Here is a 23,864-nt window from a genome sequence, read left to right as displayed (position 1 = left end):
TATACAGGATTGTACAATCTTATGATGAGAGAACAGATCCTTAATAACTGTACAAACCAGCTGTTGCATCAATACCTTATTGACTCTGATCTGACCTCTCCCCAAGAATTGGGAAAGAAGGCAGACAAATGGGTCAGAACAAGGATTAAGCAGAAACCCCAGAACCAAGGTGGTGACCAGAAGAAAACAGACCAGAAGGGTGGTAATCAGAATCAGAAAGATAAAGAAAAAGACCAGAAGTCTTCAGGCCCCCAAACTAATAGTAAGGAGGGTGGTTCCCAAAATGGTAACAAGAAGAAGAAGAACAAAGGTCCAAAGACACCTTGGTGTAATACCTGCAAATCAGTTTCACACTGGGGCAGTGAGTGCACCAAGGCAAATCCAGTTCCCACCACTACAGCTCCTAAAGCAACTGCAACCCCAAGTACAGTAAGCAGTGGTGGAACACAGTCCAAGGGTGTAGCTGGGTTGACCCTGGGTATTGAAGTAGGATCTGGCCTAGTCAGAGTCCCTACACAGGCAGTTCTCCTGTATGATGTGGACATTGAGTTGCCCACTGCAGTAAGCCCCACTAACCTGGGCAAATACAGGCAGACTCCCTTAATAAATGAGAAACTGGCTCAAGCTTACAGGGACACATGTGCTAGTGTCACCATGGTGACCCCTGGCTTTGTGGACCCTGGACAGATTGTACTAGGAGAGAGCTACCTAGTAACCAATGCAAGCAACTCCACTACCTCCCATAGTGTGGCAGTTGTGAACTTCTCCTGGGGAGGGGTTGATGGCCTAAAGAAAGTTGTGGTGAGTGCAGACCTACCAGTAGACTGTCTGTTAGGCAATGACCTTGAAAGCTCAGCATGGTCAGAAGTGGAGTACAGGACTCATGCAGAAATGCTAGGGATTTCAGAGCATGTCCTTGCCATGACAAGGGCTCAGGCTAAGAAGTGCCTTCCTGAACCAGTGGTGGATCTTGAGACAATAGACCAGCCACAACCCAAGAGAAGGAGCAAGAGAGGAAAGGCCTCGCCTTCCACCTTGCCCCAGGTTGAGGATCAGGTTTCAGAGGAAACTGATTCTGCAGTCCAAGAGGAGACTGTCTCTGAGGAGCTTGAACCTGACCAGGTTGAGTTTCTGGGGACAGGGGGACCCTCAAGGGCAGACCTGAGGCAGGCTCAATTAGATTGCCCTTCCCTTGAACCCCTCAGACAGCAGGCTGCTGCTGAGGCTGCTGGGGATGCCCAAGGTACCCATACTGTGTATTGGGATGAGGGACTCCTTTACTCAGAGGCTAGAGCCCCCAAGCCTGGCATGACCAGGAGGTTGGTGATACCTCTGCAGTTTAGGGGATTCCTCCTTACCTTGGCCCATGATATTCCCCTTGCAGGACACTTAGGCCAGAACAAGACGTGGGACAGGCTTGTTCCACACTTTCACTGGCCTCACATGTCAGAGGATGTCAAGGAGTTTTGTCGCTCCTGTGTCACTTGCCAAGCCAGTGGTAAGTCAGGTGGCACAACAAAGGCCCCCCTAATACCACTACCTGTGGTGGGGGTCCCCTTTGAGAGAGTTGGAATTGATATTGTGGGTCCAATGGACCCCCAAACAGCATCTGGGAACAGATTCATACTGGTGGTAGTGGATCATGCCACCAGGTACCCAGAGGCTATTCCCCTAAGGACCACCACAGCACCTGTGGTGGCAAAAGCCCTCATTGCAGTTTTCTCAAGAGTGGGCTTTCCTAAGGAGGTACTATCAGATAGAGGGACAAATTTTATGTCCAGCTATCTAAAAGCAATGTGGAAGGAATGTGGAGTAAACTATAAGTTTACCACCCCATATCATCCACAATGCAATGGGCTTGTGGAGAGATTTAACAAGACCCTTAAAGGCATGATAAAAGGATTACCAGAGAAGCTCAGGCGGAAATGGGACATTCTTTTACCCTGCCTGCTCTTTGCTTACAGAGAGGTCCCACAGAAGGGGGTTGGCTACAGCCCTTTTGAACTTTTGTTTGGCCACCCTGTGAGAGGTCCATTGTGTTTGGTGAAGGAAGGATGGGAGTTACCTCTCAAAAAGCCCAAACTAGACATAGTGGACTATGTACTTGGTCTCCGCTCCAGGATGGCTGAGTACATGGAAAGAGCATCCAAAAACCTGGAGGCCAGCCAAGAATTGCAGAAAGCTTGGCATGACCAAAAGGCTGTACTGGTAGAGTTCCAACCAGGACAGAAGGTATGGGTACTGGAGCCAGTGGCTCCAGCAGCACTCCAAGACAAATGGAGTGGACCCTATCCTATTATTGAGAAGAAAGGGGAAGTCACCTACTTGGTAGACTTTGGAACACCCAGGAGCCCTCACAGGGTAATCCATGTGAATCGCTTGAAAGCATTTGTAGACAGGGAGGACATGAGCTTGCTCATGGCCACAGATGGGGAACAGGAGGAAGAGAGTGACCCTCTCCCAGACCTGCTTTCCCAGAACCCTGATGATGGTTCAGTTGATGGAGTAGCCTTGGCAGGCAGCCTCACTGACCAGCAACAGAGGGACTGCAGACAAGTTTTGCAGGCTCACAGGCAAATGTTTTCACTCACACCCAGCCAAACTGACTGGTGTACCCATGTTGTGGACACTGGTGACAGTCTGCCTGTCAAGAATAAGATCTACAGGCAACCTGATCATGTCAGGGATTGCATCAAGGCTGAGGTGCAAAAGATGTTGGAGCTTGGAGTGATTGAGCCATCAGAGAGCCCATGGGCCAGCCCAGTAGTCCTGGTGCCAAAACCTCATACCCAAGATGGTAAGAGAGAAATGAGGTTTTGCGTGGATTACAGGGGTCTCAATGCTGTCACTAGGACAGATGCTCACCCCATTCCAAGAGCAGATGAGCTCATTGACAGATTGGCTTCTGCCAAGTTTCTGAGCACATTTGATCTGACAGCTGGCTACTGGCAAATCAGACTAGCTGAGGAGTCAAAGGCCAAGACAGCATTCTCTACCCCTAGTGGGCATTATCAGTTTGTGGTAATGCCCTTTGGTTTGAAGAATGCACCTGCCACTTTTCAAAGGTTGGTGAACCAAGTCCTTACTGGGTTGGATGACTTTTGTGCAGCTTATCTGGATGATATTGCTGTCTTTAGCTCCACCTGGGAGGATCACCTGATCCACCTGAAGAAAGTTTTGGAGGCCCTGCAAAAGGCAGGCCTAACTATCAAGGCCACAAAGTGCCAGATAGGGCAGAGTAAGGTTGTATACCTGGGCCACCTAGTAGGTGGAGGCCAGGTTCAGCCACTGGAAAGCAAAATCCAGGCCATACAGGACTGGGCTCCTCCAGTTACCCAGACACAAGTCAGAGCCTTCTTGGGCCTGACTGGGTATTACAGAAAGTTTGTGAAAAACTATGGGTCTATAGTGACACCATTAAATGACTTGACATCCAAGAAGATGCCAAAAAAGGTTCAGTGGACAGTTAGCTGTCAGAAGGCATTTGAAGACCTGAAGAAGGCCATGTGCTCTGCACCTATCCTAAAGAGTCCTGACTACTCCAAACAGTTCATTGTTCAGACAGATGCTTCTGAGTTGGGGGTGGGAGCTGTACTCTCACAACTTAATCAAGATGGTCAAGACCAGCCAATTGCTTTCATTAGCAGGAGGCTAACCCCAAGAGAAAAACGTTGGTCAGCCATTGAGAGGGAGGCCTTTGCTGTGGTTTGGGCATTAAAGAAGTTGAGGTCCTACTTGTTTGGAACTCACTTCCTGGTGCAAACAGACCATAAGCCCCTCTTATGGCTTAATCAGATGAAGGGTGAAAATCCCAAACTGCTCAGGTGGTCCATTTCCCTACAGGGGATGGACTTTACAGTGGAGCACCGCCCAGGGACTGACCATGGTAATGCAGATGGTCTCTCCAGGTACTTCCACTTAGAACATGAAGACTTATCTGGTCAAGGTTAGTTTAATGTCCCTGCGTTTGGGGGGGGGGTTGTGTAGGAGAGTAGGGTCTGCTATCCTATGGTCACCCCAAATTTTTGCTTTTTGCTTCACTGGTTTTCGACTACTGAGGCTGTGGGCCTGCTGATCAGACCCCCAGCCTGCTGTTCTCTCACTAAATTAATGACACATGTGCTATAGGCACATACCAATTGGAAATGGACTCCTTGTCAGCCCCTGTAGAATGCACTATAGGTGCACAGGGCACAGGAGCCACTAAGGCCTACCAGGGGCTGCAGCATATCTTTTGCCACCCCTGGCTGGTTCTTAAATTGACACAACTGGCTGATCACTCAGCTGGGGTAAGGTGGTGTACACACCCCTTGCTTAGATATAGTATACCTATGTCTAAACCTATATCTGGACACATGTAAACCTGTGAGCCACTCCTATAGACAGGCCTCACCAATCCTGGAGGCTGGGTGCATGGTTTTTATGTGAGATGGAGCTCTAGCATGAGCTGAGCCTGTCTGCAGCCGTCGGGAACAAATCCCTAAGCTGTTTCAGGATAATGCCATACCATATACTATTAAGTGCCTTATAATCCTCGCGGTTATTTAGCAACTCTGGTTTGGCTTTATCAAAACATGTCGTGTAAGGTGTCATACGCTTTGGAATACCATCCCCTCGCCAGTTCTGGCGACGGGGATGGCATTCCACCCCTCTAGAGGGGTAAGACATGTTACTTCACTTTAATGCGGTTGATTTCTCCAAAGGCCTTAAGATCCACAAAATGGATGCCTCTGCCACAGACAAATGTCTGGACCCCTGGAGCTGACCGAAACCCAGTCAAGGGGGTCCTGGACAAAGGGTTTCCTGTCACAGGAGGGTGTCACCGCCCTCCAGACAGGAGATAGTGTATTGTAGCAGGGAGGTTTGAAAGAAACCAGACACTGCCTGGGGCGCACAAGGCTGCCCCTTGCATAATCCGGCCAAACCGGTTCTGGGGCACTCCAGCCCTCGTGCCAGGGCGGCCTGGATCAAAGGAAGGGGGTGTATCCACCCACTTCCTGGGTCCCACCCATAGGAGGGGACCTAGCAGGTAATCACGCCCACCAGATTCGAATAAGAGTGGGAGCAGTGCCAATGCACATCAGATTTCCTGGAAGAAACATTTGAAACGATATTCTGGACCCTTCGCCCTCCATCTCAACGTGGAAGCCCGAAGAATCTCCCTTGTGGTCAAGGAGTGACCACCCTGCAGCAGCAGGCACCATCCAGCCCTCGACGTCTACTTGGTTGCAGTTCCCGCCGGAACTCGAGCGACTGAGATCGACGAGATCAAGCCTGCCCAGCTTCTAACAGCCCGATCCACAGTCCCTGCAAAGCTGAGACCCGTGGAGGCGACCGGAAGCGTGGGGCACGCCATCTTGAAGTGACCACGAGACGCTGACCGTGCAGCCCACGAGTGACCCTCGAAGCTGTACACCGGGGTTTGAGAAGCCCCCACCCTGAGCTACTCCTGAGCCGAAGTTCAGCCCTCCACACTCGACGAGTGCTGCGTGGGGCCCTTTGGCACGATTTGGCTCAACGCGTTGGCCCGGTCACTTGCCAGCTGGCTTGTGGTCCCTGTGCCGACGAACTACAAAAGAAGACTCGTGATTCTGGTTGCTCCAGATCCACACCAGCTCCCCTGAAAGGGAGCCCCGACTCTGACCTTCCTGGTCCGAGTGAGACGCCATCTTCCAATCCCGCGTGGATTGCTCTTACCAAGGCTTGTTTGCTCCAAACCGGAAGCCGACTGCACCGACGGTGAGAGCCTGCGTGGGACAGATCGTGACCTGCTCCTGGACGTCGCAGATGCCCCAGAGCCCACGTGACAGCGAAGAGAAGCGCCTCGACGACCACCTGATTGCGCCCGACATTGCCTGGTTCCGTCCTGGTTCCACCCTGGTCACTGCTGAGTGACCCAGACTCTGTCCCCTCTGCTTTCAGGTACTCTACAACTTGAGTCCACCCTTGGACTCCACCGGACACTTCGTCTTCACCCTGCCTGCAGCCCTTTCAGCTTCAAGCACCAAGAGCCTGCGTGTCAAAACCCGACGCCACTTCGACCCTGTGCACCCACTTCCTGTGGGTGAGGTAACTTTGCTCCGCCGGTGTTCCCACACTGGTGCACACCTCTAGGGTCTGTGTGTTAAGTTTTGTTCCTCTAGGTTCAGCGGAAGTGTCCTTAAACTTTAACTATTTGACTTTTACGCACCATTGGTTAACATTGGTGCATGCGTGCGCTTTCCGCACATCTCCCGAATCCCGAGGGCCATTCCCGACTTCAGCATTGCTTGTCCTGACTGCTCCCAGCGATTCCCTAGGCCCTAGGCCTAACCACTGTTCGAGTGGCCTCTCTTATACCACTTGTTTAGTATATGGTTTGAGTGGCCCCCTGCCCTCATCCATAATTGTGCAACTTTGTATGTTTAAACAGTGCTTTTGATTTAACGCTTGTGCCCCTTTATTCATAAAGAATACTGGGGATTGTTTTTAGTAATAAACACATATATTTTTATAATATATACTTGTGTGGTGTCCTTTCATTTGGTATTACAGGATTGTATGTGGTAAAACAGCTCGCTTAACACGACCTCTTAAGTTAAGCCTTTAGGCTGCTTAGTCCATGCTACCCCTAGGATAGCTTGTCTAATAAGGTTGACTTACAACCAGACACCATAAGGGGATTGTTTGGTCAGGTAGTAGGTGGTTCCAGAATTGGAAACATCCCCTACCAGGCCAACTTCTCACACTGCCCCCGATGTGACTTATTGTGGCTTGAGCTGTTACAGTGGCGTTGGCATCGTAGTTGTTTTGAGGCTTTCTACCGGGATGAGGTGCTTCGGGGACTATATTATCTAATCAAAAACAAGGAACCTGGTCTCGATTTTACGTGGCTGCTTTTTAGGTCTCGTAGACCTATTACGGTGAACCCAAAAACTTTAACCAAAGCGGATTTCAACGAGTGCATGAGTTCTCGTGACCGCGCTTTTATCTGAGCCGCCTGCCTCCGAGAGCTTCAAATTAAAGCCATCTGTTGCTTCCCCAGCGCACTCGGCCTCACTTCTCCTCCCCCTAATTAACACACACTTCTTTCACGGCGGCCGTGCTTCAAAGGGCTCCGCTCCGCCCCCTGCTGCATTCACTTTCCCTCCACGTTCCCTCTTCTTCCTTCCTCTCCCGTCTCCCTCGTGACACCTCTTTGCCCACTTCTTATTTTTATTAAGGACTTGTTCTTTTCTTTCGCAAGAATCAGGATATCTCCTTTTGCTACAAACAGCCATGAATTCGCTGAGATATCATTTATGAGGCAACCACGATGCATCAGACAATACCCATGTGACTCTCGGCCAGAAAAAGCAACTCGGTAAAGATGATAATCATACCAAAAAAAAGTATTCATGTTATCGACCTTGAGCGGATGAAAGGCTGTACCAGCCACACATAGATAGGAAACTATGACATGCGAATGTCACAGAGAATGATGAGCCATTTTAGAGCTTGTGTACAATCCAAGTAGCCTTTGGTCGCTAGCTGCTCTGAATTGCCAGTCACCCCAGCATTCTGATAGATCAATTATTCAGACTCCGCTGCCATGTCTTAGATTTGCACCAAGCTAATCAACTTTATTTCCATTCAGAATTACCTGAGCAGGGCCTTAGCAGCTTTTGAGAATGATTACCATTTCTCGTAAACATAATGTAATCAAAACCTTAGAGCCAAAAGTGTGTTATGTGTGATTTAGAGTTTGGCAGATAAAATCCTCTGTCACAAACCTGACCGAGTGCATGAGTTCTCGTGACCGCACTTTTATCTGAGCCGCCTGCCTCCGAGAGCTTCAAATAAAGCCATCTGTTGCTTCCCCAGTGCACTCGGCCTCACTTCTCCTCCCCCTAATTAACACACACTTCTTTCACGGCGGCCGTGCTTCAAAGGGCTCCGCTCCGCCCCCTGCTGCATTCACTTTCCCTCCACGTTCCCTCTTCTTCTTCCTCTCCCGTCTCCCTCGTGACACCTCTTTGCCCACTTCATATTTTTAAGGACTTGTTCTTTTCTTTTGCAAAAATCAGGATATCTCCTTTTGCTACAAACAGCCATGAATTCGCTGATATATCATTTATGAGGCAACCACGATGCATCAGACAATACCCATGTGACTCTCGACCAGAAAAAGCAACTCGGTAAAGACGACAATCATACCAAAAAAAAGTATTCATGTTATCGACCTTAAGCGGATGAAAGGCTGTACCAGCCACACATAGATAGGAAACTATGACATGCGAATGTCACAGAGAATGATGAGCCATTTTAGAGCTTGTGATTACAATCCAAGTAGCCTTTGTTCGCTAGCTGCTCTGAATTGCCAGTCACCCCAGCATCAGACAATACCCATGTGACTCTCGGCCAGAAAAAGCAACTCGGTAAAGACGACAATCATACCAAAAAAAAGTATTCATGTTATCGACCTTAAGCGGATGAAAGGCTGTACCAGCCACACATAGATAGGAAACTATGACATGCGAATGTCACAGAGAATGATGAGCCATTTTAGAGCTTGTGATTACAATCCAAGTAGCCTTTGTTCGCTAGCTGCTCTGAATTGCCAGTCACCCCAGCATCAGACAATACCCATGTGACTCTCGGCCAGAAAAAGCAACTCGGTAAAGACGACAATCATACCAAAAAAAAAAACGTCTTTCAGCCCCCAAAGCATATTTTAAAGAAATGTGCGCGCCAGCAGCAGGAGGCACCAGCAATCTGGCTATTGTATAATGCTTACACGACAAAACGGGGGATTTTATTGAAATTGTTCTTCCTTCTGAAAGGCTCTGGCAACAAGATAGCATAAACGTGTCTGTCTCCACCTCAGGATGCAATGTTCAAGGTTAAAAGGCCTGTTGTGCGCTGACCTCATCCCGTTCCCACTCCGGCTCCCCAGGGGTGATTCATGTGGCCTTCTTTTATGAAACATTATAGCGCTGCTGTCTCGGTGGCTTTCAGGTTCCGTCTCCCGCGCGGACAGCCCCGCCCCTCCCCCCTCACCAAGGGCACAATGAACCGGAAGGGCAAGCTCGCAAAGAGAGGAAAGACAACTGCCTCGCAAACGGGCTAGCAATGCAGCCCTTGTTAGTTTTATATTTATTTTTATTTTTTTAATATATTTTATGGTGTTTTACAGCAAATCTTGGCTCCTCTGCTGGGGGCGGCGTTCCATCTCCAGCCCTCACCCTCACACCCCTCACCCTCACACCCCCTCACCCACCCTCACACCCCCTCACCCTCACACCCCCTCACCCTCACACCCCCTCACCCTCACTCACTCTCACCCCCTCATCCTCACACACCCTCACTCACCCTCACCCACCCTCACACCCTCACCCACCCTCACACCCCCTCACCCTCACTCATCCTCACCCCAACATCCTCACACACCCTCACCCCCCTCACAACCCTCTCACCCTCACCCCCCTCACCCCCCTCACCCTCACACACCCATACCTTCACACCCTCAGTCACCCTCACACCCCCTCACCCCTCTCACCCTCACACACCCTCACTCACCCTCACACCCCCTCACTCACCCTCACCCACCCTCACACCCCCTCACCCTCACACCCCCTCACCATCACACCCCCTCACCCTCACCCCCTCATCCTCACACACCCTCACTCACCCTCACACCCTCACCCACCCTCACACCCCCTCACCCCCACTCACCCTCACCCCCCTCACAAACCTCTCACCCTCACCCACCCTCACACCCCCTCACCCTCACACACCCATACCTTCACACCCTCAGTCACCCTCACACCCTCACCCGCAAACCCCCTCACCCCTCTCACCCTCACACCCCCTCACACCCCCTCACTCACCCTCACTCACCCTCACACACCTTCACACCCCCTCACCCTCACACCCACTCACCCTCACACCCCCTCACCCTCACACCCCCTCACCCTCACACCCCTCACCCTCACACCTCTCACCCTCACACCCACCCTCACTCACCCTCACGACCCTCTCACCCTCACACACCCTCACCCTCATACCCCCTCACCCTCACACCCCCTCACTCACCCTCACACCCCTCACTCACCCTCACACTCCCTCACACACCCACTCACCCTCACACACCCTCACCCTCACACACCCTCACCCTCACACCCCCTCACCCTCACACCCCTCGCCCTCACACCCCTCACCCTCGCACCCCCTCACCCTCAAACCCTCACTCACCCTCACGACCCTCTCACCCTCACACCCCCTAACCCTCACACACCCTCACTCACCCTCACACACCCTCACACACCCTCACCAGCATAGCATAACAAAACCTAGCATAGCATAGCAAAACACAGCATAGCATAACAAAAAAAGCATAGGATAGCAAAACCAAACCTAGCATAACAAAACAAGAAATAGCATAGCAAAACACAACAAAGCATAGCATAGCATAACAAAACACAACAAAACATAGCATAACAAAACATAACAAAGCATAGCAAAACAAAACATAGCATAACAATACACAACAAAACATATCATAAGATAAAACATAGCATAACAAAACAAAGCATTGCATAACAAAACATAGCAAAACACAAAGCATAGTATAACAAAACACAGCATACATAACAAAACATAGCATAACAAAGCATATCAAAACATACCATAACTTAGCATAACAAAACACAACATAGCATAGCATAACAAAACAAAGCTTAGCATAGCATAACAAAACATAGCATAGTATAGCATACCAAACCATAGCATAACAAAACTTAGCATAGCAAAACAAAGCATAGCATAATAAAACACAACAAAATATTGCATAGCATAACAAAACATAGCATAGCATAACAAAGCATAGCATAGCAAAACACAACAAAACAGCATAGCTTAACAAAACACAACAAAACATAGCATGGTTTAACAAAACATAACAAAACATATAATAGCATAGCAAAACACAGCATAGCATACCAAACACAGTATAACATAGCATAGCATAACAAAACATAGCATAGCAAAACAAAGCATAGCATAATAAAAAATAACAAAGCATAGCATAACAAAACAGCATAACAAACCATAGCAGAGCAAAACATAGCATAACAAAACATAGCATAGCATAACAAAGCATAGCCTAGCAAAATACAACACAGCATAGCATAACAAAACACAACAAAACATAGCATAGCATAACAAAACAAAGCATAGGATAGCAAAACTAAACATAGCATACCAAACACAGCAAAACATAGCATAGCATAACAAAACATAGCATAGCAAAACAAAGCATAGCATAATAAAAAATAACATAGCACAACAAAACATAGCATAACAAAACATAGCATAACAAAACATAGCATAACAAAGCATAGCAGAGCAAAACATAACAAAACATAGCATAGCATAACAAAGCATAGCCTAGCAAAACACAACAAAGCATAGCAAAACACAACAAAACATAGCATAGCATAACAAAACAAAGCATAGGATAGCAAAACTAAACATAGCATAGCATAACAAAAGAAAGCATAGGATAGAAAAACAAAACATAGCATAGCATAACAAAACATAGCATAACAAAACACAACAAAACAGCATAGCTTAACAAAACAAAACATAGCATGGCTGAACAAAACATAATAGCATAGCAAAACACAGCATAGCATACCAACACAACAAAACATAGCATAGCATAGCAAAACATAGCATAGCAAAACAAAGCATAGCATAATAAAACACAACAAAACATAGCATAGCATAACAAAGCATAGCAGAGCAAAACATAGCATAGCATAACAAAGCAGAGCATAGCATAGCATAACAAAACATAGTATAGCATAGCATAACAAAACATAGCATAGCATAACAAAATAGCATAGCATAGCATAACAAAACAAAACATAGGATAGCAAAACGAAACATAGCATAGCATACAGCATCACTCAGCACCACCACAGCATCACTCAGTGGCACCACAACATCACTGATCTCCACCACAGCATCAATCTGTGCAACCATTCAACAACAACTGGTTCAAATATGTTATCTCAATGTTTCAAGCTTTATTACAAATGTAACAAAAAGATGTTAATATTTGACATATGTTCTTGGATTTTCGTCACAATAAAATACACTGAACATAATCTTCACAAATGTTATTTACAAAAGTTTAAGCTTTTGCCATTATAAATTACAATAACTTTTATTTAAGTATTAATTATTAAAAATGGACGACTGTCCCACGAATTCCACATCAACAGAGGAACTCGCCAGGGGTGCCCACTGTCCCCCCTTCTATTCACATTGACGATAGAAATACTAGCTATCCGGATCCGACAGAACCAGGGTATTAGGGGGTTCACCTGGGGGGACTCGGAAGCCACACAGGAAAAAATCTCGCTATACGCGGACGACGTCCTGCTGTTTGTGACGGAGCCGGATGCCACGATCCCGGTCCTGTTCAAAGAGCTGGATGACTTCGGAGCCAGAGCGGGTCATACCATTAATTGGCATAAATCGATTCTCTATGACCCACAGGGCCGAGAGCGAGGGGAGTGCCTGCCGGAACTCCTCATTCACACAACCGAGGGATTTCAGTATCTGGGGGTGTTTATTACGCTAGACGAGACACTTTCCCTTCATAATAACGTGACCCGCATCATGGCAAGTGCGAAATTAGAGATGGACCGGTGGAGGCACCTCCCGCTCACCCTATTAGGGCGTGCAGCGCTATATAAAATGCTTCTGCTTCCAAAATTCCTCTATGCGCTGCAGAACAAATATTACCCGCTCCCTCCTGTGACCCTGCCTAAAATCCACGCGGAACTACGAGCGTTCTTATGGTTGGGGAAGCACCCAAGAATAGCCTTGGCCACACTGCAACGCCACCAGTACAGTGGAGGGATCTCCCTCCCCAACCTGGAGGCGTATTATTGGGCGGAACACCTTGCCCCAATAAATGAATGGCTGCATGCAGCTATTGATCACCCCACTTATGCACTAGAACGTTCAAAATGGTCTCACACGAACATTCTCTACTATTTATACGGAGGTCCGAGGGGGAAGCACCTTCTGCCTGCTACCAGAATCACGTTGACTGCATGGATTAAGGCAACCAAACGCATGGGATGGGACAAACGACCCACTCGACAGACGCCACTATGGCATTGTAGGTGGTTGGGTGAACTTAACAAACTGACAGGCTTTCGGCAGTGGGATGACATCGGCATTTCGAACATAGGGGACGTGATTGCCAGGGGTGAACTGAAAACATTCCAAGCCTTACAGGGAGACTTTGGCCTACATAACACTCAGTACTACAAATACACACGGCTAAGGCACGCTTGGAGGGCGCAGAACATCGTGTTGGCAGACATCCCAGAGTACGCCCCTTTAGAGGGTAGGTTATTGCAAGAGCAAATAGGAAGGGGAGCGGTGTCCCTCACGTACAGAACGCTAACCAACAACACACTGGGAACCCTACAGGACCTGAGAAACAAATGGGAGGCAGACACGGGGGAGATGGAGGACCTGGACAGGGAGATGGTCCTTATGCACCCGCGTGAGGTGGCGATTAAGTCCAGACTCCGTCTCATACAGTTGAAGGTGTTGCATAGAGCTTACTACGACAGGGTGCGACTATACTGAATGGGGAAGGCCCTGGACACTGCATGCCTTAGATGCCACCAGCCGGAGGGGAACTTCTACCACATACTTTGGGGCTGTGCAATCATACAGGAATACTGGGAGGACATATTCGGGGAATTGGATGAAGTCCTGGGTACTACTTTACCACGTGACCCAAAACTAGCTCTGTTGGGGTTGACGACCGAAGTCGACTTGGCCCGCCCTCTGACCATATTCCTGGTGCTGGCACTGGTAGTGGCCAAGAGAGACATTGCTCGACGCTGGGGAGTGGCCGAACCGCCAGACTTGGAGGAATGGAGGAGAGGGCTTGACCTCTATATGTCGGCCGAGAGAGTGACATATAAAGCCAGGGGTTGCCCCAAAAAGTTCCGAAGGGTGTGGTCAAAGTGGAGGCAATACCACGGACTAGAGTGAACACACAGGGGGTCTGAAGGTGGACTTTGTTATACTTGATGTTTGATATTCCCCCAAAGGTGGAGACGGAGCTTGGGCCTGTTAAATGTATTACTGTGGGACCCTGTTTTTCTCCGGTGGATGTAACTTTCACAGCATATGATAGACAAATCTTGGGGTGGGGGGGTGCGGGCATGGTAGGAGCTGTTTTTTGGGGGGATGTTTTTTTCTTACTTATTGACATTCGTCACTAGCTTTGGTTGAAACTGCACTGTCGTTTTTGATATATCAATAATCCTAATAGCAAAAGAAAATTTGCGATACTGACGGATACTGGCTGAATGTTGACGCCAGCCCGTGTCCCTCTATATTCTCAAATGATACGCCCAGAGCAACAATAAAAATTTGTTTAAAAAAAAAAAAAGTATTAATTATTAAAAAAAAATAAAAACCATTGTTATTTGTAATATCAATACATGTAAGTCACGTACATACAACACATATTGCATTACAAATGCTATAGGTGTCACATTTGCGAAAGTTATAACCATTGGCATGGTAAATGACAAAGCTATTAATTTAGCTATTTTCAAAAACAAAACCTAAATAAAAAAATTGTCATTTACAATACCAATAGCTCAAACTTTCCTATTACGAGACCTATTGCATTGCAAATGCTTGTTATTTTGGCAGACTCAGTACCTGAACAAGTTAATTCTTAGGTACTTATATTTGTCATCATCATCTATTTACATCATATATTTTTACACATTTGTGATTTTCAAAAATGTCCAAATTTAAAACACTACAAGACATTCAAATCAATAAACACTTTAAAAAAAATATAAAAACACCAAAATGTGAGAAAAATAATTGCAAACAATTGAGTCCATTCACAAAAACATGTACAACATTACATAGCGACAGTACACCAGTTCATTTTCTGAAATAAGTCCTATCACATCTACTTATTTAATGTCTCAGTATGGGACTATAGGAGGCAGCTAGGAGGGAAGGGTGAAAGGGGATATCGAAGGTACATTAACAAGCACGGAATCGAAACCATTGTGCGCCCGCAGCACAGAGGAGCGGGGGCAAGGGAGGCTGGCAGCAAAGCGAACGCGTGCTAATTATAAACAGATGTTTATAATTTAAACCAGATGCCGCTGCTGCGCGTAACAGCCACCAATAGGCCATGAGCGGAGCAATGCCCCCACCTGGGGCCAATTGCTTGCTGTCTTTTTTTAAAAACAACAACAATAAAAGGGGTATGCCCAAATCACCCCCCATACCTGGGCATATAACATCACAGATGTATAGCAAAGAAAAATAGTACGGAAGGACCAATCAATCATTTATTTTTGTTCATGGTACCATCAATTACCCTGACGTTTTTTAGTATTTTGAAAATCTACATATACATGATTCTAACAAATACATGTGTCATATGACTGGCTGAGTACAAAACATCAATTACTCATACATTAAACATAATATATACAGGACATGATCAAATACTGAAAATCACATATACATAACAATTACGTATATAACACAATACATATACACAATATATACTACATATACAATACCTAATTATATCCAAAATGAATGTACACTCCTTACTCTGAGCAATACACTCTGAGGAGGTCCCCTGCACGCCTGAGGTATAACACCGCTTGTCTCATTACTCTATAGGCGCCCTTACTCTAAGGCAAAATTCTAATTAATGCGACTCCTCATATGTTTGTCGACGCGTTTCAGCCAATCATTTCTTTGGGCTTCATCAGGACAAGGGTATAACCATATCTACAATTATAATGAAAAAAGCATAACTATACATTCTATTCTACCCGAAAAAATCTCCCTATCCCATCAGTGCCCATGCAGTGCTCAGAAAGTCAAGAGACCACGTGAGATCAGAAAGAGCCAAAAAAGGGGAGTGGATCAAGATGGTGCCACACGTGAAGCAAAACTCTACACTCATCCACTCAAATATCCACCCAAGCCTGGGTGTATGGTGCAATTACCACCAAGTCGGTGTTAAACCCAATGACACACGGGGGCATAGAAAAGGTACTTAAACCAAAGGGCAGCCAAAGAAGTACCTGGAGTGAAGACTTCACTCTTGAGTTCACAGACAAATTTATACTTCGGGGGTACAGAGATACCCACATCGGCCGAATCCTAAAACAACTCTAATCCTAAAGTGATAATGAAAAAGGGGAGGCAGGAGTCATTCATCACAAAGCTTCATCCTGTATCTGATTCTACCTCGAGTGTGGTACAACACATGTAAAAATGTGATTAAGTATCAAGGACCCCCTGAAGGAACGAATGAACCAGTCCTAGGTCAGGGAAAAATGAGTGAAATGAAACAACCTAGGCACTATGGTGTAACAAAATTGTAAACCAAAGGAGTAACAGAGAGGTTGGACTGCACAGGAATCAGTTTCTAACATTTATTGATAATCATATTAAAAAACAGACTAAACTTAGGACAAGTTTATCTGGATTAAAACTTCAAAAAAATACATCACAATACATAAATTTTAAAACAAAAAATGAATCAATTATCAATATATACAATGTCAATAAAGCAAGAAAAAGTTACAAATATAAAAAGTGGCATAAATATTGTTTCTCGACGCGCGTTTCGGCGACCAGCGCCTTCTTCTGGAGTAGCCACAGTATGTTCTAAAAATTAAAAAAATGAATTTATTATCTAAAACCTGATAATATGCCCTTGAGAATTCCAATATAGAAGCCCAGGTTCACACCAGAAGCTGGGCTTCTATGGGAATTCACAAGGGCATATTATCAAGCCCATTATCGCGCTTTAACAGCAGTTGCCTGCTGATAAAGTGGCGATAATTTTACTGCCGTTCTTGATAATATGCCCCTTGGTTTTCTATATGACGTGGGACACATAAGCAACGAAAATGAACAAGAGTGGGATTGACATGAGTATGGTGGGTAAAGTTTAAGTTGACCCGAGCTACACATGCAGGAAAGGCAAGCATCAGAAGGAGCGTTACAGTAGTCCAGACTGGTAAGTGAGCTTTAGTACATACAGTAGATCCATTGGTGATGCCAGATGTTATCAGGCAGTATCTCTTAGATGGCTAGTCAAGCAGTGTCAGCTTAAGCATTTGGGGGGCCCAGGGCAAGAAATATTTAAGGGGGCCTCTTTGGAACAACTTTCAATTTTAACACCCATTTTTTGATTCAAGCAATGTTGGCTAACAATATTGAAGTATACTTTAATAGTTAAGCATCAAAAATACACAGAACTGAGCTACAGTGTAAATGTACTTTTCCAGGGGGCCCCTTGGAATGTGGGGGCCTGGGACATTTCCTACTTTACCCATGCCTTAAAACGTCTCTGCTTCTGGTAACTGAGGACATGTGACCACAACTTTCTTCCCTGATCATCACTGGCAAATACGGACAGGTGTACCTGTGCCTTCAAACAGCCTTACCGTTGTGGGCTTTTACCGGTGGATGAAACAGTTCCAGTTTCGGGGGTAAGCAGCCTCCAGGCACTTCTGGCTCCAAGGCAGGACCATCTTCACAGTAGTGATGTTGAGTGTGTGGGTTTTTTCATAAGATGGTTGCTAGCTCCTCTCCCAGAGGTACATATGCGCATGTCTGTCCCTCTGCACTAACGAATCAGCCGCCATAGACCGTTACTATTTTCGTAGCGGGTGTATAGAAAATATCCACCCTCCACTATAGTTTATTGCAAAAATGGTCTAGAATACAATACCATTAGCAAAGCAAATGGCTTTAACTTAATCAAAGGCGAGACCTACTGCATTTTCAATGCTTGTTAGTATTCTGCTGCTGTATTATTTTGTGCCCACTGTTGTATTCTTTACTTTGTATTCTGTGCTTCTGCCCGTTTTTCGCTCTGTGGCCCTCCAGCACTCCAGCCTTCTTCTCCCCTTCCCGCCACTGTGTCCTCTGCAGCCCTGCTCGCCTTTCGTCCTGCTCCTCCCTCCCAGCTGCTCCTCCCTCCCACCTCCCCTTCTTATGGCAGCCTGTGCGTGGTGAAGAGAGCGACCCTTGACCCTGATCCAGGCAGGTCGATCCCCACGCTGCACAGCTCCACCTGTCAGTGCCCGTGTCCCTACTCCCTGATCTCGCTGCTGCCTCGAGTTCGAGGTCCTGCTCCACCCACAGGCTCCCACCTGGTCTGTTGTTCTATTACTTTTTGCGGTATCTGTTACCCACTGTTGTATTACTTTTTTGTATTCTGCTGGTGTATTATTTTGTGCCCACTGTTGTATTCCTTTTCTTTGTATTCTGTACTTCCACCTGTTTTTTGCTCTGTAGCCCTCCAGCGTTCCAGCCTTCCTCTCCCCTTCCCGCTGCTGCGTCCCCTGCAGCCCCTCCCCCGCCCGCCCATTCGTCCCGCTCCTGCCTCCCAGCTGCTCCCCCTTCCACCTTCCCTTCTTATGGTGGCCGCGCCAAAAGAGTGCCAAGTACAAGCCTGCCTGCGCTCGTCTGCACCTGGACCGTGCCCAGCGCCAGACCCACTGGCCTCCACGAACGTCACGAAGCCCGCTGCCACTACGACACCAGCACCCTCAATGCACTAAACGCCGGCCGATCATACACCTGCTTCCTGGCCACCCCAAAGTGCACCCAAGGACCCTTCTGCCGGAGCTGAAACTTCACCAGCCTCCAAGCCACCACCTCGCCCACCGGGGTAGGACACAACCACCTCAGATGCATACTGCTGAACACCCACCCTGCCTGCAAGCACACCATCGAACTCTGGGACCTACGTAACTCATCCTATCCGGACGTCGCCTTCCTGATGGAGACCTGGATGAACCCCTCCTCGGCACCCGACATCGCCATAGCCAAACCTCGGATGGCTACAAGATCACCCGCAGGGACCATACTAGCGGAGCAGGAGGAGGAATCACCATTGTCCACAGGAACACCCTCAGAATCTCGACCAGCACCAACGACACTCTCAGCGCCGCCGAACACCAGCACTTCCAGATCCACATCGACCCCAACACCACCCTCAGAGGAATCCTCGTCTACAGACCCCCCGGCCAAAGTGCAGCGACTCCATCCCGACTTCGTCAGCACGCACGCCCTTGCATCCACGGACTACAACCTCTTCGGAGACCTGAACTTCCACCTCAACAGCAACTTTACCACCCTGCTCGACAACCTCTGACTCAAACAGCTAGTCACGACTCCCACCCACTCCGCCGGACACACGCTCGACCATAATTTAACGAGGCGTGGGGTCATAATGATGAGCACACGCGGGCCTGGTATCATAGTAAGAGACACACGGGGTGAGGGGACACAGTGACGGGCAGAGAGGGGCTGGAGGGGGTCACTGTTCATTAACGAGGTGTGGGGTCATAATGATGAGCACACAGGGGCTTGGGATCACGGTGAGAGACACACGGGGTGAGTGGACACAGTGACAGGCACAGAGGGGCTGTAGGGGGTCACTGTTCATTACTGAGGCGTGGGGACATAATGATGAGCACACGGGGGCTTGAGATCACGGTGAGAAACACACAGGGTGAGTGGCCTCAGTGACGGGCACAGAGAGGCCGGAGGAGGTCACTGTTCGTTAAGGAGGTGCGGGGTCATAATGATGAGCACACGGGGGGCTTGGGATCACGGTGAGAGACACACGGTGTGAGTGGACACAGTGACGGTGTTGGACTTGGCCCTCTTGGCAGGGTCATCCCTGCACTTTTTGCCTTCCTCCAATATTCTCTCTGACCTGTTTTTGTTGGTTTAATGACTCTGGACACTTTACCACTGGTGACCAGTGCTAAAGTGCATATGCTCTCCGTACTGAAAAGTGTATATGTGATTGGTGTCCATGATTGACTTATTTGGTTTACTGTCAGACCCCAGTAAAGTGCACCTGGAGTGCCAGGGCTTGTAAATACAAATGCTGCTGGTGGGCTTGCAGCACTGGTTGTGCCACCCACATAACCGGCCTAGTAAAATGTATCTAGGGTCTGCAACTGCAAGACCTGCATGCAGTCTGGAACTGTCATGCTAACTGCGCAAGTATAACTACTTGCCAGTCCCTAAACCTTCCCTTAACTTCTCATAGTCACCCCTATGGTAGGCCCAAGGGCAGGGTGCATTGTAAGCATAAGGTAGGACAAGCCCTGATGTGTGTGGTATGTCCTAAGAGTGAATTACAGCCATTTTCGGTTTTCACTATTGTAAGGCTACCTACTCTCCATAGGTCAGAATGGGCTGCTGGAATAATTACACTCTATAATCCCAGCAGACTCAGAGAGCATGGTAGAAAGTCAGGTTTAGAATGCCTGAACTCAGAATAATAAAATACTTCTTTTAGTAAAGTTTATATTAATATTCTGTGTTTGCAAATGCTACTTTTAGAAAGTTAGCATTTGCTTGCCTAACCATTTCAGCCCGCCTCTGCCCTGATGTGTATCTGCTGTCTGGTTTCTGTGTGTGACAGGGCTGGGGAATTCCAAGGGACAGGCTGGGGTTGACAGGTGGTGAATAGAGAGATTACACCAGGATGGGTGGGGGGAGTGCCCTTTGACTCTGAATAGGGCTGTGCTCTGCCACCACAATGCTGGCTCCGCCCCCTGGGGAGCGACTGATGACTCTGCCCTGCACCTGGTCCAGGAAGAGGGAAGACTGTCAACAGAGTGCTCCTGGCTGTACTTGTCATCACAATGCTGACTCCACCTCCTGCGGAGCGGCTGATGTCCCTGCCCTGCACACTGAAAGGAGAAACCAGAGCCTGCAAAACCAAGTGCTCAGAGACTGACTGGATTAGGCAAAGGCCCCCCTGGCCTGCAAGAACAAAAGAAATGTCCTATAAAAGTAGGAGCCCTGCTCCTAAGAAATCAGATCCTGTTTAATCCAAGAAGAAACTCTGCCTAAAGAGAAGGGCCTGGGAAAGCTGCATGGAGGACTACTGTCTCTAATCCTGAGAGACTGGCCTGTGGTGGAGGCCTTGCTGCATGAAGGAGAGAAGACTGAGAAAGACTTTTAAATTAATCTTGTGCCTCTGCTGTGAACAATCTCCAAGGGCTTGCATGTGAGCCAACTGCGCCCCAGGAACATTGGGCGCTACCCCCCTCCCTGAAGGAGGAACTGCTAATGGTGTTGCCTGATCTGCAGTGCCCACGAAGAGAAGCTGAGTGCGCTGTGTAAACGCGCCCTCTGAGGAAGCTATGCATCCCTGGTCCCACCGAGCAAAGTGACCTGTGACCTGGCCCAAAAGCTGCAGCCGCAAAGTAAAGCCCAGCCCCGTCAGGCCTGCACACCGTATCTGCCGCCCAGAGCTGAGCCGTAGCTCTCGCAGCAAGAGAGGACCTGTCCGGTCCGAGTACCGCGACGCTGTGGCCCCCGTGTCAGAGATCGCATCACAAGGAAGGACGTCTGCCTGCTTCGCTTCCCTGCCGTGAGCCTGCCAAAGTGCGTCCGGCCGCACTGAGACTCGCCCCCACCCCCGACCCCACTTCAGGACTCCAGGACTCTGCACTCGTGAGCCTGTGTCCCCTGAAGCACCACCAACCAACGGAGAAGTGACCCTGTAGCCTCCGCACCACCCCGCCCTCCAGGATGGCACCGCAATGTCTGACCTCAGCAGAGAGCTGCCCGTCCCGAACCTGACACCAAGAGCAAAGGTACAGATCACTGTGCGTCATGTATGCTGGTGTGGGAGAGATCTGTACGCTGCGCACCACCTTGAACGAACTGTGTGATGCGTACCACTCTTCCCTTCTACGCTGATCTTGCTAGTGAACTGTACGCCTCGTACACTGGATGTTGGGAAGAACCGTGCGCTGAGAACAGTGCGCTTTGAGGACGGCTGCTGGTACGCCTCGTGCCTCCCCTTTACATTGATCACGCCGTACGCCGGTTCACGCGAGAAGCGTAAGGACTAGGGGGGCACCTTCCTCAAAACGGTACAAAGCGTACAAGCGCGCTACGAAGCGCACAAACCTAGGAGAACTTCCTAAAAAGAACCAAAACATTGCATTTTAAGAACTGTGGCCTACTGAAAGTAACTGGAACCCTTCTTAAAGTATAAAGACTGTATTTGAAGCCTGCTTGAACACTTCTATATAAAGAGTATATTTTTATAAATACAGTCTTGTGTCTCTGTGTTGTGGGTTGGTGATTATTGTGGGACATTGCAAATGCTTAACCGTATGTACTCCAGAGATTAGCCTTGACTGCTTGCGCCACACTACCTAGAGGGTGAGCAGGGGATATTTCCTGAGAGTAATCCTTTGCGCTGACTTAGAGGAGAGGGTCCCTGCTTGTCGCAAGTACATACCTGCGCCAACCAGAGACCCCCAATTCTAACAGCTTGCTAATACTAGTGAAAAAGTGTCACTCATAATTGGTTAGTTTTCACTAATTCTACTGTATTGTGAAATGGTCCGATAGAGCAATCACAAACTTTAGCAGCTTTATTCAATATGATTTGACCCCAGATCCTCTACCCTCCATTTAGAACCAGATTCTCTAATGGTACGCGGAAACACGTCAGTTACACCATGCAGCGAGTCAGGCGATTAGGGTCTCGGCTGCGTGTAAGCACAGTTCTGGTGAGCCGCAGTTCAGAATGTTTTGAGCCAAAAGTTGCCTGTGTAGGTTTCGCTGATATGGCTTTTCCATAGCGCCTAATCTTCGCATACTGGTCATACAGCAGTGTAATTGTTCTACCAGCATCAGTCTGTTGGGAATGTCTGAGAATCTTTCAGATATGGTGAGCGAGGCCAGGTTCGGGAACTGGTCCCCTGGACTCAAGAGCCATCATCGCATCGACATTTTCTTAATCACTGGGATTTTCATCCTTGGGCCTGTCGCTATGCGTGCCGCTGCTTTACAGCAATATTTAATAAAGCACATAGGTATGTGCATTATGTGGTGTGCAGTTGATAGGCTGGATACATTAGTGTTATATGGAAAGGGGTCTGTGGTCTCTTTCCCTTCCACAGACGTCTCAACTCAGTCCAAATGCCTTACTTCAAGTACAGAGTGCGCTAATTTGAGAAGCAAATGATGTCGTTCTTCCACAGTTTACTTGGAGTAGTAAACTAAGTAGAACCTCAACCACTCTGACGTGGATGTCCGCACAAAGGTGGGTAGTGAAGTAACACACTCAGGAAAGACCAAAATTCAGACGGAGGTAAAGGTATTCAGTGCAACCTCGGTCACATGTCCGGGAAAGGGATTACATGGGGAGGTACGATATGAATTTTTCTGCATTCATCGACAGATCTCATTCATTTGCAGGGAATGAATGTGTTGTTTCCACGCAACATCCGTAAAAGCATCTCTTAGACCAAATGAGGTGGTGGGTGTCACAGATATTATTTGCAGTATTATCAGTGAGCTGCTGCTGTTACAATGTTAAACACAAGACACTATCCCTGGGTTGATGCTCAACTGCATCCGTGTCTCCTGCATCTGGCCCGTCTGGTGTTCCACAACTCCCCACCGCGGAGACATCTAAGGGTTTGACCATGGTTCTTTGCGTGGCCAATTGTTTTCTTTTCAAAAAGACACCCATTGCTAGGCCCCATGCCCCTAATTGCACCAGTCTTTGGGCAGGGCAGATCATATTAAAATTACTAGTGCACACTGCCGATGCCTTGATGTTAGCTGTTGGGGCTTGGAATTGTCTGTTTTGTCACAATTGAACTATTGTCAGGGTAGGAGTTGTGAGGTTATCAGGAGTGTCAACACAACAGGAGCAATGTATGGGGCAAACTGAAGGGGCCACCTGACTGCAGTCCTGGCAGATAGTTGCACAGTGCCAGGGGCAGTAGTTGCGATCT

Source organism: Lissotriton helveticus (assembly GCF_964261635.1).
Source record: "Lissotriton helveticus chromosome 1_1 unlocalized genomic scaffold, aLisHel1.1 SUPER_1_unloc_82, whole genome shotgun sequence".
NCBI classification, from domain to species: domain Eukaryota; kingdom Metazoa; phylum Chordata; class Amphibia; order Caudata; family Salamandridae; genus Lissotriton; species Lissotriton helveticus.
The sequence above is the reverse complement of the archived record's forward strand: the minus strand, read 5'-3'. Positions refer to the sequence as shown.